The 16391-nt window shown below is 36.6% G+C and overlaps 1 long non-coding RNA gene across 7 annotated transcripts in view; it reads left to right on the plus strand.

Moving 5' to 3' along the window:
* Positions 1–16391, plus strand: part of LOC111560488 — a 515327-nt gene that overhangs the window by 144872 nt on the left and 354064 nt on the right. The gene's annotated exons all lie outside the window — the stretch shown is intronic.

Raw genomic sequence — 16391 nt, forward strand, 5'->3', positions numbered from 1 at the left:
CACTTTGATTTTGGTGAAATGATTTATGTGATCTTTTGAGGCACAGCAGGATAACGAGGAATGTCAGCTGTTCTGATTGTTCTGTTTCATATATGGATCTAATGACATGGTCAGTGGTACTTGGACACATTCTGAACCTGCAGATCAGCTTGTGCCCACAAAATATCAGACAAATAATTTTCAAGTGAAAAACTGAGACACCTATCTAAATATTTATTTGAGTGATACTAAACAGCTGGATTACTTGCTTTAGTTTAATAACTAACTTTCTGACTTTCTTGGTTAAATCAAGAGGACGGGAATCCATGCTTCTCCAGCGTTTACTTTATTGGTGTTGTATTCAATAAGGTTCTCTAGGAAACCAGAACCAGTGTGTGTATATATATATACATATATATACATATATATGTATATATATGTATATATATGTATATATATGTAAGAGTATATACATATATATATGTGTGTATATATGTAAGAGTATATACATATGTATATACATATGTATACATATATGTATGTATATACATACATATGTATATATATATGTGTATATATATATATATACACACACTCTTACATATATATATATATGTAAGAGTAAATATATATGAATAGTCTTACATATATCTGTATATAGATAGGTATAGACTTATTATTAGGAATTGGCTCAAATAATTATGGAGGCTGAGAAGTCCCACAAACCGTGGTCTACAAGCTTGCAGACCCAGGAAAGTTGGTATTCTAGTGGTGTGATTTAGTCTCAGTCTGAAGGTCTGAAAACCAGGGAAGCCAGTGGTGTACATCCCAATCCAAGGTCCCAGCTCAATCAGTGAGGCAGAAAAAAAAAAAAAAAATTCCTCTTTTCTCCACCCTCTATTCTATTCAGACACTCAATGGATTGGATGAGGTCCCCTCACATTGAGGGAGGGCAATCTACTTTAATGAGTCCACTAATTCAAATGCCAGCCTCATCTGGAAACACCCTCACGTCCAGAAATAATGTTGAATCTGGGCATCTCACAGTCAGTCAAGTTTACACTTAAAATTAGCTATTGCAGGTGTCCTCACAATTTCTGTCTCTGGATTAGTTAGTATTTCTGCCTGATTCTAAATGGAAAATATTTTCAATGCAAAATATCTGAAAAACAAAGAATGAAATAAACTATTGATAATTTCATCATCCAGAGACTACCACAATTAACATTTTGTTATAGGTCTTTTCAGCTGTGTATCTATTTAAGGGATTTGTTTTTGACATGCTATTTTGTAACCTGGTTTTTACTCCTCAGTTAGCTTTTTGCCATTTTCCCATGTCAAAAATATGCTTCTACATCAGATTTTTTCCTCTATAGTATTGCCGTATTGTGATTTATAATAAGAAATATATATATTTGGTCTTTGTCCTTGTTTCTGGAACAGAGCTTGTAAAACTCTTGGACTTTTCTAAGTGATGAAAGTCATAAAGTTGTCTTCAGTTATGTTAATGAGATGACTTTGGGAGCACATCTGAGGGTGGGGCTAATTGACAGTGAAGTCAACCATCTGACTAGAGTATTTATTGTAACTTTCAGAACCAACCCCCCTGACCTCTGGGGAGGAGAGAAGCCCTGGAGGCTGAATCATTTTCTAATGGCTAATGATTTAATCAGTTATGCCTATGTAATGAAACCTCTGAAAACCCAAAAGGACAGGGTTCAGAGAGCTTTCAGGTTGGTGAATATGTGGTGATTTGGGGAGATTGGTGCACCTGGCGAGGGCATGGAAGCTCCTTGCTCTTTCCCCATACCTTGTCCCATACATTTCTTCCTGTTAGAAGATTGATAGCTGTTAGATAGATAACTGTTCCTGAGTTACATCCTTTTCTACTACACCAGTAATCTAGTAAGTAAAATATTCCTCTGACTTCTGTGAACTGCTCTAGCAAATTAATTGAATCTAAGGAGGGGTCTTTTGGAATCTCTGATCTACAACTGGTCAGCCAGAAGCACAGGTGATAACCTGGATTTGTGATTGATGTCTGAAGTGGGAGTAGAGGGCAGTCCCTTAACCTGTGGAATCTGAAGCTGTCTTCAGGTAAATAGTGTCAGAATTGAGTTGAATTGTAGGACACCCAGCTGGTGTCCCAGAGGATTATGAGAGTGAAATTTGGTGTTCAGAACCCCTTTTAAGTATATATGAGCCTGGATATGTTTGCCTCTTTTCAGTTTGTATTTTGTTTTATAAATGAGTTTTCAAGGGTTTTAATAAATATGTGTTATGTATACAATTGTCTTTGCCAAACTGAAATATGTACATGTACATCATCCTTGTTTAAATGTGTAGGATTTTGATTATTGATGGGGCAAGATTTTTTTACTTACCTAATGGTCATTTGTGGTTTTTTTTTCTTTTAAAATTACATTTGGCCATTTTTCTTTAAAGGTATTTCTGTTTTTCTAAGCACTTTGTATTTATCAAGAATATCAGCCTCCCCACTTCCAGCTATCTATTTTCTGAATCTTTTGTCCTTAGCTTGTCAGCTTCCTTTTAATGTTTTTATTGTGTTCTTTAAGCATAAAACTTTAAATTTTTATAAAGTGAATCAGCTGATCTTTTTATTTTTATTTTGTTTTTTAAAGTCTTTTCTCTTTCCTAATCATATACCTATTTACCTGTATTTTCTTTATTTTTTGAAACATAGTTTTAATTTTTAAAGTCAGCTTTTTAAACCATTACAGTTTTTTGGCAAGTAATATAGACACTATATTTTTTTCTATATTATAAGCCCTTACTCTAGCACCATTTATTAAAGAGTCTTCCTGATTCCTTAGGATATGTGCTTTTATATATAATTCTATTTTCAACATCTCTTTTATTTCATTGTGCATTTATTAACCATAGTAATTATTTTATTTTTATTTCATGCTATACTTTAAAATCTGAAAGTGCTAACAAACACTCTACTGCTCATTTACACCCCAACATTTCTTTATTTTGTTTATTTATTTTTCTAATAAACTTTAGAATCAACTCAATACATACCAAAAAATTCCATTTTGACATTTATTGGAATTATATTGGATAACCGTAGAAAATCAATATGTAGAGAATCAACATTTTTTACAATATTGAGTGTTACAAATAATGAACATAATTTGGTTCAACACTTATTCAAATATTTTGCACATCTTTCAGTAAAATTTTAGACTTTTACTTTTTTAAGCATTCCTTAAAATTAATATTTTTTTGTTCCCAGCATTTTATATTAATATTTTATATTTTCTTTATATTTAAATTAATGTTTTATTATTTTATTTTCTAAATAGCAATTGCTTACATATGAAAAAATTGTTTATTTTTGCTTATTTTCTGGTAGTCATCCACTTAATGGCTTTTTTTAGCAAGTCTAGTAATTTTTATGTTGATTGTTTGGAATTTTTTTGATAAATAATTCTGTCATATTAATAATATGATGCTTTTATTTCCTAATTTCCAATAGTCAATACTCATTGTACTTCAATGCAGAAATAGTAATGGTTAAATATTCTTGAATTATTTTTTCTCTAGTGACTGTATTATATGCCAAATCCACAATAGAAAATGAGATTAAGCCTTAATTCATAGAAAGGACTGTGTGTTTTAAAAGTGTGTATCCCAAACTAATTTCAGTTATAAATCTAATATCACCTTAAGTGTTATAGATGTACATAAAGCAAGGACTCAAATCCAATGTAATTGTTTTTTAATACTAGGGATAGTCTGGTCCTGCTTATTTTGAATGCACATACTTGAGCACCACTCGCAAATCCTTTTTACTAGTTTGATTTACTTTGGTTATAAAGGTTCTATGTTTCAGAAGATTTTGCTCTCTTATGACTCCTTTTTATGTGAAGGTCCACTAGGAGACCTGTAATGGGACTACTTTTTTTTCCCTTCAGATCATCAACGTAGTGACATAGCTTTAACCCCACACTGGCTATGTATATCAGCCTGTACTGTTAACCTCCTGGTACATACAGTTTTGAAAGTGCCTGTTTTGTAGTCTGAAGATAGAAGGATAAATAGATCTTGTTTTCTGGAATATGTGTGAGCCCCTCAGATGTGGTATTAAATATATTTCTCTAATATTATTCAAATTTCTCATCATTTCTTTGTAAAGTTAGAAATAATTTTCAACTGAAAATACCCATACTTTAGAATGCCATGGAGTTTAAACACACAACTAATGTGATTAAGTGTGAACTTATTGGAGCAAATCGGAAATTGGCTAATGGAGCCCTGGGAGGGAGCATTGTTTATTCTGGCCATGATGTCTGCTTGTATGTAACCCACAGGATTGGTAAACCTAGTCTAGCCTGTCTATGAGAAGTTTGCCCTTGTTTCTCTGAATGATCTGGCTTAGGAACTTAAGCAGGGGAGATTCATTCTGGTGACAACCAGGCAAAATCATGGGGAGCTGATGAAGAGGCCTTCTGGAGAGATGTCAGTCTATATCCTGCCTTGATAATAGCACGAAGATGGTATTAGGAGAAATTGGGGTGGAGGGGACCTATATTATTTCCCCAAATGACATGGGCTTCTTTGTTCTTTCTTCTGAGATGTCCATGATGCCACCACTTTATTCATTATCTTGAGCAATCTGCACTTGCCTCCAAAATGACAATTGTCATATTGCAGTGTAGTTATTTGTTAATGTGCTCTTTCCTCATGATGCCAGCTATTGTCAAAGATGATGTTGGAGTTACAGTAGGGCTGCATTTAGCAATTATTGCATTTAGCAATAACTCTATGATTTCTCAAATATACCCAATGATCAAAATCATCTGGAATGATTATTAAGTATACAGATTATCAGGTCTCTATCCTTGAAGTTTTAGTGAGAAAGCCAGTGTTGGTTGCCCAGAAATTTGTATTTTAAATAGGCATGCTTCTGGTGCCTGCTAATGTTTGAGAACCAATGATATAGGCTATAATAAAGAGAAAATGAATGTTTCTTTTCTTCTTTCAGTATCTATTCTTTGCTTCTTTTTTTGTATCAATAGAACCCACAGTGATAAAGATTGTATGTGTGACTAGATATGGCCAATGTGACATGTGTGGAATTGACATGTACAACTTCCAGTAGTGTCATAAGGAGACAAGCGGTGCTTCTCTTCCAGCCCTGCCTTCCTCTTGCTGCATGGGATAAGGACAGGGGGACATCCCATCACAGACTGCACAGATGAACACCACACTCTAGGCTTGGGGGCATGGCCAGATAGAGGGAGCCCAGGTCCCTGGATCTCGTGGAGCAAAGCCCTTTCGTATGAGATAGAACTATATTTCTGACCAGCTATTTCAGATCTCTGTTATATTAATCACACTTATATCTTAAATAATATAGCATATGATAAAATACTAAAAAAAGTAGCATGATAAAAATATAAGTTAATATAGGAAGAAAACATGAAATTACTTAATTTTAATTAAAAGTAAAAGTAGAAGCCAGAACCTTAAGTCATAAAGTTATTTACATAAACTGGTTATCTCTGAGACATCCGTTTGGTTTTCAGGTTTCTAGGAGGCAGGAGTTAAAAGGTATATATGATTAGGTATGCTTTCTCCAATATCGTGAAGTAAAGCTCTGCTTATCCCTTAACTCTGAAATAGTTTTTCAAGTGTTGCTATATACGGGGAGCACTGAGATACGTGCTGGAAAGAGAGCTTAGTGACTACTCACAGCAACTGTGTTAAAGGTTTCACAGTGTAGTTTCTTGGTGTTCTCCTTAATAACAATCATCAAAGTCATTAATATCTTGGAATCAATATAGTATAGTATAATAACAAAGATTTCTGATGCTCAGGATTGATTTAAATATAAAATGTAGCATTATTACAACACTAGTCTTTACATGTTTTTTTAAGCATCAGAATCCTTCCTTTGTTTTCCAATGAAATCTCTGGTAGAATCCCATTATATAAAACCAAACTCCCTTGGGGCACCTGGGTGGCTCAGTTGGTTAAGCGTCATATGTCGATGATCTCATGGTCCGTGAATTCGAGCTCCACGTCTGGCTCTGAGCTGTCAGCACAGAGCCTGGAGCCTGCTTCAGATTCTGTCTCCCTCTCACTCTGTGCCCCTCCCCCACTCTCACTCTGTGTGTCTTTCTCTATCAAAAATAAATAAACATTAAAAAAACATTTTAAACCATACTCCCTTAATATATGTGGGAGTAAGAGACTCTGAAATCTGCCACTTCAGTCTGTCCTTGTTCCCTTGTTCTTGAAACCCAAATGTAGAATTCTAAAACACAAGGTAGAAATCCTTGATTTACAGGAATGGGTGCCTGTGTATGCTTCTGACCATATGCTGTAAGTATCACTTTCCTTCAGATGGACTTTGATAAGATCTGGACAGCTGACCATCTGAGATTATATTCCTTGGCAAACCCCCTGCATTTATATAGATTATGAAGACTGGCAACAGAAAATTCCAAAAAAATATGAAATATTTAGAGAGCCTCTGGTGTATTTTTCTGATTTTTATAGGGATATGGACTCTGGTTTCTTGGTGATTTAATTTAAAGTGATAATTTGTTGGCCAGAATAGATTGGTTTAATCCTACCCTCTGAATTAACTTAAGAACTTGAATTTACTCATTAAAATTTTTAAACATCTGCCAGGCTGGAAAAAACAGAGGCATATATGAAAAGAAGTGCTGGAACAGTGAAAAGGAAAATGGAAAATTAATTCGGAGGATTTGGAATTGTTCTAAAGTAAAACTCATTTTTTAGATGGAAACACTTAATGAAGCTAACAAGATTTTTAAGGAGTGATTTCTTGATTGATCCCAGATTTTGGAGATCTTCATTCCAAATCTCTGTCTGAGGTAGTTTTTAAAACCATGGAAATAGAGTTGGTAGCTTAGTAACTAATACTGCTTTGGAGATTAACATTTTCAACCAGGGCACCTTTGTATTCAAAGGAATATAGAATCTACAAAAAAATGCAGCTTGAAATTCAAAGCAGACATTTGGCTTGCCATCTTGGGTTAATTAAGGATAACGGGGAATGAAGACATCATTAGAATTTTGTCACTTAAGAGTTTGTTTTGCTACAGTGAAGATAATATTGTTTCACAGGACCATGATAAAGGCTACATGTGCAGAATTTATTTTGAAGATTCCTGAATAATTATTTTGCATACAATCTTCACAGAGTCTAATCACTCAAATTTTGAGTCATAGAGAAGCAGAACTTGAAAACTGATGGCCCACACTTTATTCTAGTATATAGATTTGTGTGTGTGTGTGTGTGTGTGTGTGTGTGTGTGTGTGTGTGCATGTGTGTATATGTTTGTGTGTGTGTGTGTGTGTGTATGCATAGAGTAAGCACAAGTTTTTAAAAAATTGACTTTGGATCCCTTCTTGCGATAGCTTATACCATCTCTTTGGCTCATCACTGGGCGCCACTGTTTCTACTCTCTTTAACACTTACGCCCTGCGTTACAGTAATATTAATTTTCTTGGCTCTGAGGCAATTTTTATTTGCAAAGTTATAACCCCTCAGACTGATTACTGCCTCAGGCATTCGAAGGGAAGTTGAGTTGGCCTACACTTAGTCTTTTGACTCTTCCTAGATGTGAGTAGTCCCTTTATGTAGTGGGTTTGAGGCAGTTGTATGCCATAGCAATTCCTGAAGGCCCCTTATGCACATTTCTTCCCAAACTGTGATCAGTGACCCCTGGGTTGGTAGTTTGAAATCAGTCCTGGTGATATTTACACCATGAAAATCTGCAACTGTTACAAATGGTTGGGGATGAGGAGGTGAGCTAACTGATAAACTTTTACCAGGTTTGGTAAACATTTGATAAACATTTATCACTGGTTTGAGGGTATACCTGGGTGCCACCAAGTATGCTTTTCAAAAGTGGTAAGTGACCCTCTGCTTTCAGAGTAAGCATTTAGTTTGTGCATTTGACTTACCAGCTATAGAAGAATGGTTTTCTTCTGACGATAAATACGAATAGGACTGCACAGAATGCAAGAAATGTAAGGAAAGAAAGAGGATGAAGATGCTAACTGTGGAAATTAAGATTATAGGTTTTGGAGTAAGAGAGAGACTTCAAGGGCTCTGCCATTTTCTAAATGTATATCCATGGATGAGTTATTTAAACCCACTAAGCCTTAGTTTCCTTATAAGTAATGTGAGGATTAAAACAGAATGTTTCCACCTGATTGCCTTGAACACAATGGCTGGCACATAGGAAACCCTCGAATAAATCTTTGTAACTGTATAACCTACCAAATATTTTGCCTGCATTATCTTATTAAATTCTGAGAGAGCACCATGATATAGTAGAATAATTGTCATATTTCAGATGAGGAAACAAAGGCTCAGAGAGGTTAAATAGCATGTCCATAATTGTACAAATGTTATGTGTGTTTTGTTTATTATTATTACTTATTATTATTTTATTATTATTATTACTACTCCTGCCTCTGTTTGCCTAGATTCTACAACATGATACCTCTTCAGAAAGCTTAAAATTTTCTCTCTTCTCGGTTAAGGGGTAATTATCAGAGACAACAATGTAGGTCTAAGATTGGCTATAGTAATAGAGACAAGAAATTACCACTTGTATCAATCAATTGCTCCTGCAAAACAAACTGCCCCAAAACTCAGTGCCATGTAACAGTCAAGCGTTTCTTATCATGCCCACAGGTCAGGCAGAGTGATTCCAACTAATACTGAGGTCTGTGGGTTAGCAGGGGTGGTTCTGCCTCAACTGCACATTTGAAAGTAAGCTTCAAATCTATCTGTACTCATCTAAGAGGCTCTAGCAAAGATGAATTTTGCTGCTGTTGACAGTGACCTCTGTCTGCTTCCTAAACCACCTGCATCTTACTTCTTATCTCAGGCTTTGCTTTCAAGCCCAAACTGAGCCCTATAACTCAGTCTATTATCTCCTCTTTGCAGTGATTGAATAAAAGTGCTTTTCATAGTTTCTGAACCTAAACCATAAAGACAAATGTGTTTCTTTCAAAATAAATATCCATTAGTATCATTTGCAAAGTGGTTCTGAAACTTCAGCACCCATGAGACTCCACTGAAGGATTTGTTAAACCACAGATTGTGGGGCTACATTCCCAGACTTGTGATTCAGCAGGTCTGGTGTAGGGCCTAAGAGCACACATTGCTAACCACTTTCCAGGTGATGCTTATTCTGCTGGTCCCACTCTGGGAACCACTGCATTGGTGTGCTTTAGCTAAGGTTCAGGCAGTACCTTGAATGAGAATGAATGGTGACTTAGTCTTTCGGGGCTGTTATAACAAAATACCACAGGCTAGGTGGCTCATAAATAACATATTACTTACAGTTCTGGAAGCTGGAAGTCCAAGGTCACAGTGTCAGCTTGGTTGGATGAGGGCCCTCTTCTAGTTTGCAGACTTCTTCTTGTATCCTCATATGATAGAAGGAGCTGGACAACTCTGGGGGACCTATTTTATAAGAGTAGTAATACCATTCACAAGGGCTCTATCCACATGACCTAATCATTTCCCAAAGGCCCAGCATTGGGTGTTAGGATTTCAGCATGTGATTTTGGGGAAGACACACTATGCAGAATATCGCAAATTGGAATGAGATAGAATACAAACGACATAGATTGGGACATAGGTCCAGAGGCAACTCTTAGGAGAGAGTAATGTAAAGAGAAAAGGAAAAGGAGTATTGAACACTAAAGTCAGGATGGAGATCTAAAAATCAGAAAATCAGTGTAAGCCTAAGCAGGTGGGTCAATGACCAAATAAGAGTATCTGTGGAAGCACCCATGGAGCCAGACAGCCTCAAGAAGGTCCAGATACAAGGGTCATGTCTCCAAACACAGGAGTTAAGAGAGCTCAGAAGCCAGGATCAGGAAAGCCATTGACACACACACAGAACTAGATGTGCTCTTGTCTGTGTAATTGCTGTGACCCTAAAAGTCAATGAGAGTGATCTGAGGGATCTGGAGCAGTGCTACAATATTCAGATGTGGCTGCAGTTAAATTATGGTAAGGACTTCTCTTAGGTTCCTTCTCTTACTCCTCCTCTCCCTTTATTCCTTCTTTCAAGAACATGTCACATACTTCTTGCTACTTGAGCCTCCTATGGATACTCTGAGAATTAATTTGTCTGAAACCTAATGTGAGTACTTCCTCACTTAGCCCTATAGTTGGCATTCATCCCCTTTTTCATCCATACATGGATATTTGAGTGCCTCCTATGCAACTGCTCTTACTGAATGCTAAAAATTCATAATCCCAGAGTTGAGGTGAGATTGAGTCTCTTGGCGAATTGTGGTACTTTACCAGGTTATAGGGTGTGAAATACAAAAACTCTTCATCATGACAAGTCCTGATTTGTCAGGCATCTCCCAAGACCTCTCCGCCATATTGTTGTCTTATGCCATCTTTTTAAAGTAAAGATGCATTGCATTGAACTAGTCGCTTGTGCATGATTTCCTTTCCAAATTAAGAAATGAGAAGTGAGCCGATTAGTAAGTGTAAATGTATAGTTAAAGTATAAACTGTCCTCTCTGAGACGGTTGTGGTTTTAAACCCAGAGCCCGCCATTTATTATGACATGGGGATGGAAATGTGCCTCCCCGAGGCCCAAGAGGCCCAATTTCCTCTGGAAATGCAGACATCTCCTCACAGGATTGTGTTAATTGTAGAATGAACTGATGCATATAACGTTTCTAGCAGAGCACCTCATACACAGTACAGAACATTCAGATAAATGTCACTGAAACAATGGAGATTTACATTATCTTACTTCAGAAGTCCAGCAATGAGAGGCCTAGGCTTCTTCAGTCCTTGTTCTTTGCCAGGCTCTGTGTGTTGCCTTTCATCCTCGGCATGTTTTCTCAGTTACAAGATGACTGTCACTGCTTGAGGACAGAACCCACAGAAAGACAAAAAGGAAGAAGATGCTGGGTGAGAGAAATGTCCTTGTGGGTCTTGCTCTTTCAATCAGGGAATAAAAATGGTCACCCAAAGCCTCTCTGTGGAATCCCCTTATGTCTCCTCTACTGGAAAGTGAAGCTGGTAACTTGAATAGCTTGCCTCTTCAGATTATCATGAAGAGGTAAGGATGGCCACTAGAGCAAGAGGAGGGAAATGGCTTGTGCTAGGCAACCTTCAATATCTGCCACATATGCTGAAATAAAAATGGATTTTATCTTCCAGATTATCTGAGGAGTAATTTGTAAGCTGTTAAAAGTGCTTCTTTCTCTCTTCCTCATTTGTTTCAGTGCCCCTGCACATGCATTAGCTGACCAGTGGAAAATTCAACTGAGTAGGCTTATGTTGTATGTATGACATTGTAGGAAATTAAGTACAAACACCTTGCTCTCTGATAGAGATACTATTAACATCAAGTATCCTTTGAAAGTTTTGTTTTGCTCCTTTGATAATATTTTATAGTTTCCTTTTCATTAGTGCAAACTTTAGAATTCAAAAAACGTTCACTAAGCACTTATGTACCAAGTGTGGTAGTGGGTAACTTGGTGAGGACCCAAAGGAAAAAGAATCCATCATTATGCCCTCAAGAAGCTTACCATACGATGGAAATAAGGCAAAGAGGAGCAAAGTGGGAAAAGCCAGAGTGTCATGGGCAAAGAAGATGAGAAGTTTACAAGGGAAGGAAAGAAGTCAAGTAAACACTCAAGTCTTGGCTCAAGCATCTTCCTTATTCCTAGAATTCCATGATGGTCAAAGGTCGATAGTGGCATTGACTTATATACTGTTTCCTTGATTTCATTCTCTGCCCCCAACCCAACTCCTGGACAAACTGGGTCATGTTTGAATGGTCATGCCATTGAAACAATTTGTAGACTAAAAAATAGTTAAGTAAACTTTCAAGATCTTTTCCCATTGTGTTGTGTATAACTTGAAGGTGGAGAGGTGTTTTATTTACCTTCCTGTTTTGTTCTGACACATGATAGGTGCTATTATGTTACACGAGCAGTGAAAGAATGGATCCGATTCCATGGTTACTGAATCTGATCTTGTTCTAAAATATCATTCATATTATAAAGGTTACATTTCCAGGAGAACCTTGTAACAACTGGGATTGGAAAAAGAAAAACATGAGAAAAAGAAGACAGAGATGAGGAAGCTAGTAACTTTGGGTTAAAAACAACAGCAACAACAATTCTTGGAACTGAAAGATTCAAAATCATAAATATCATCTCTTGATTTTTTAAGATCTTCAATCCTCATGTCAATCTACCAGGCTTTCTGCATGTAAAATGGTGACTGCTATGCATAGTGCCTCCTTTCACAAACCATATTATTTAAAGCTGTGCAAGTTGTTGACTCATAGTTTGCAGCTGATATAAAGCAAAGTATAATAGAGTACGGGGGGCTGCCATGTGTGTCATGAGTGAATAAAATACCACTAACATGTTTACAATTTATTGGGGGTAGAGAGATGGGCAAAAGTATTTGGTGCCACAACATTTGATTGAATTAGCTTCTAAGAAAAAAAAAAAAAATTAAGATGGCTTCCAATGAAAGTTGAATCATCAATTTAATACACAGTTTTCATGAAAAAGAAATGTCCTTTTTTAAAGCTACTCAACATTTGTTTGCATTTATCCATAAAATTACGTACAACCTTTTCCCTACACTACAATTAAGGGGTAGATCTAAGTCTCTTGTGTTTAGAAGCTTGTGGCAATTAGCAGTTATGCATAGCTTCATGTCTTCAGGCTCTTTTTAATAAAGTGTGCCCATCGTTTTGAACTCTGGCACTTTTAGGATGAAAAGCATTCTTTCAAGGTCTATAGAAAAGACCAGATTTTCATCATCATTTTCTTTTGGCAAGACTCTCAGTTTGGTCCTATGGCATCACCAACACAGTGCCCGGTTCCCACAGTAGTCGAACACCAGTTTGTTTTCCTAAAATCTAGGTTATTTAGTCTTAAGTAAGACCATCTGTGGGACATTGGCTGTCTAGTTCACATGGGGCTACATCAAGCCCAGTCCAGTTCCTAATTAATCTTTTCTCAATCGAAAAAGAAATTTCATAGGGAACAAACTCAGCCAGGACTCCCTTGGTACACATGTGAAGTCCCTGGCATGGAGTGGGTGTTCGGGAAATGGCTGATCTGCTAAGGAAACGAGGCCAAAGGGGGATTAGAAGCCCAGTCCTTAGGATACGTTCAGAATTAGTGCTCCTTTTGATGGAAAAATTCATCTGAAAAATTTAATTGAGTACATTTTCTAGGCATTAACATGCTTTTATAAACAAATCCATCAGTAGGAACCTTCCAAATGAATCAAACCATTCTCATAAATAATCCTTGAAATTCATATGGGCTTAATAAATAATGGAAAAATTCACTTTAAGTTTTGCCAAATTCCAAATATTGGCAAAAAAAAGGTCACACAACTTTTGATCAACACAAAACAATCTAGATATATCCGCATATAACAAGCTAAAAACATGATATAAATGTTTAATGACTGTATTTAGAAATTATCATAATTATTTGTATGGAGTCTACTCATAGCTTTTATTTATGCATCACAGACATTTTTCTGAGAAATATGGTTCATATATTTTGAATTTCTTTTTCTCTCATGTACAGTAGGCATAAAAATATTTGCTTGTGGTATGTCTCATTCCCTTGTACTTTTTAAAACTGTTTTCAGATGTCAATCTGTGTAACGTGATAACTTACCATAAGGATTTCATGAAAAGTTTTTTGTTCTTTCAGAAGACAAATGCAGATTTATAAAATAAATATTTGTTGAAAATACTACCCTCTGTGAAGGGCTAAATGGCTGAGGGTGGGGGAGAGAGAGAGACAGAGAGAGAAATATAGAGCCTTAATCAATGTATTGTCCTTCCTGGATGTTGAAATTCAACAAAAGAATATAGTCCAGGCTTAAAAGTATTTTCAAAGTCAATATGGTCCAACTACTATCTACTATATAAATCTCACACAGTCTCTTGAAAGTAATTTTCTAGGCTTTATATGGATATTTCCAGAGACAAAAAGCAGAATACTTTATCCTATTTCAGACAACTATAATTTCATAAAGTTCTTTCTTCTAGTGTGAGTCAAAAACTGCCCCTGTGAATCTTTTTGCCATTGATCACTTTTCTGTTGTCTAAATTATGTAGAATAAGGTGGTTTTTTCCTTACATAACATTCCTTCAAATGACTTAATAAGCTTTATTTTTCAATGTTTTATCTATCTATCTATCTATCTATCTATCTATCTATCTATCTAGAGACATAGCGTGAGCAGGGGAGGGGCAGAGAAAGAGAGAGACACAGAATCGGAAGCAGGCTCCAGGCTCTGAATGGTCAGCACAGAGCCCAATACAGGGCTTGAAGTCACAAGCTGTGAGATCATGACCTGAGCCGAAGTCAGACACAACCAACAGAGCCACCCAGGTTCCCCTAAACTATTATATTTTTAATGGCTTCTCTTCTTAAATTTTTTTCATTTTTCTTTTTCTCTCTCTTCCTTCCTTCCTTCCTTCCTTCCTTCCTTCCTTCCTTCCTTCCTTCCTTCCTTCCTTCCTTCCTTTCATTTCTACCCTGTTTTCATGGTAGATGTGGGGATGTACTTGATCCTTCTCTCCCAAGGAATCACACTAAGTGCTTTAGAAGTAGTTAAATGGGCTGCAGTGAGAGCCCCTTAATTGAGAAGTTAGGTCAGGCTTTGCAGAGGGAATGCCACCAAGTTAGAGAATGAAGGGAAGGAAACACAGCTATGTGGGAGGTGTGATAGGTGATTGGTGTTCTCAGCAGAGACAACAACATAAACATGGCTCTATTCCTCAAAAGGCTTCATTTATGTTGTCCTTCCCATCCTGGTACTTTCTTTGTCTTTGTTCGAGTCTGGCTACATTTTATGACTTTCGATGCGTAGATTAAAAAATAAAAATAAAAAGGGATCCAGTGAGCACAGAAGTAGTTGAACATCATATCTATGCCTATTTGAGTGTAATAAAAACATTGTACTAGGTTGGATTTTAACAGGGTTGGTTGTTAGGAAGTGAGTTGGGACATTGGACATTAGGGAGGGAGAAAATGTAGTGAAGGGCAAGCAGAAGACGAAGACACTAAAAAGAAAGAGATGGGGTAACAATCATTAAAAAGATGAAAGGCATGGAAGAAGCTGAATAAGGTGCTTCTTATATGGGTGAACTTAAATGGTGTGATAATCATGGCTTTGAATTTTAAACTACAAAGAAAGAAATTCTGTGTTACTGTTGGGAGTTTTGTTATTTACAAGTTATTCTAAACAACTGCATCTATGTAAAGAAAAAGAGAATGCATTTTCCCCATGATTTTTCTTATATTAAAAGTCATTCACATTGGTACATTGCACATCTTCATGGCTTATGTCTTTTATGTTTTTCCTAATAGTCTGTGATTGCCTTACTTAATCTATTTGCCTAGAATGGAATGCATTCATGTGACTGTTTAGTGGAATCTCTACTTAACAACAACAAGCAATCAACCCATTCTTTCCTCTGACAATTTTTATTTTTATAAAACCCTGAATTGTACTGTTGTGAGGCAAAATTCAAAGCAAAAATATATTTCCTGTTAAACAAAAATTTTTCCTCTTTTTTGGAATAGTTTTCTTAAAAAATGTTCAAGTGTGTCCTGTAGTGATAAAAGTACATGAATGAGATACACATTGTATCTTCTTAGTTCTTGAGCACAGCTCTCATCTCACCCAGTTGTGAATGAGTGATGTAGCTCTTGGGCATATGGTTATGGTCCCAATTACTTCCAATGCCCATGATGCCTACAGTCTTCTCTCTGTGCATCCAACCTGCCCTTCAAGGTCCGTCCAGCCTTCGGGATCTTTTGTAAGAACTTTACCCTTCCCTTGCAACAGTTTTCTTTCTTATTTCCCTGGTTCTGATTGTATCTATCCAGATCTTGTTTGTTTTTACATTTGGTTAGTGTCTGTCACATTTAGGATATCCGCTTGCATACAAATGCCACTACATTTGTGTGACTTAGTAAAAGACACCGCTTCTCAGAAACCAGATTGAAATAGGCACCACCCACGGACAGGCAAATTAGGAGTAAGAAGCTCTTTGTCTTGGGGGAAGATTTCACCCCCCAGTTGTACTTTGGCTAGGTACCCACACGCACAACTGCACAGCTATGTATGACAACCCTCATAAAATCTAGCACTTACATAACTAGTAGTAATAGGCACTCAAGCAATAGTTGCATTTGTTTCAATCTTTGTTTGAATTTGCAAGATACTTTTTAATCATAAAGGGAAAAATGCTATTAAGATCTTTCTTTTTTGTCCCCTGCGCCCCAAAAGCACAAGAGCATCCTGATGGGATAGTGTCTGTATCTCTGGCCACTTAAAAGCAGGAAAATGCAGGTGA

The sequence above is a fragment of the Felis catus genome, chromosome B2 (assembly GCF_018350175.1).
Source record: "Felis catus isolate Fca126 chromosome B2, F.catus_Fca126_mat1.0, whole genome shotgun sequence".
Taxonomy (NCBI): domain Eukaryota; kingdom Metazoa; phylum Chordata; class Mammalia; order Carnivora; family Felidae; genus Felis; species Felis catus.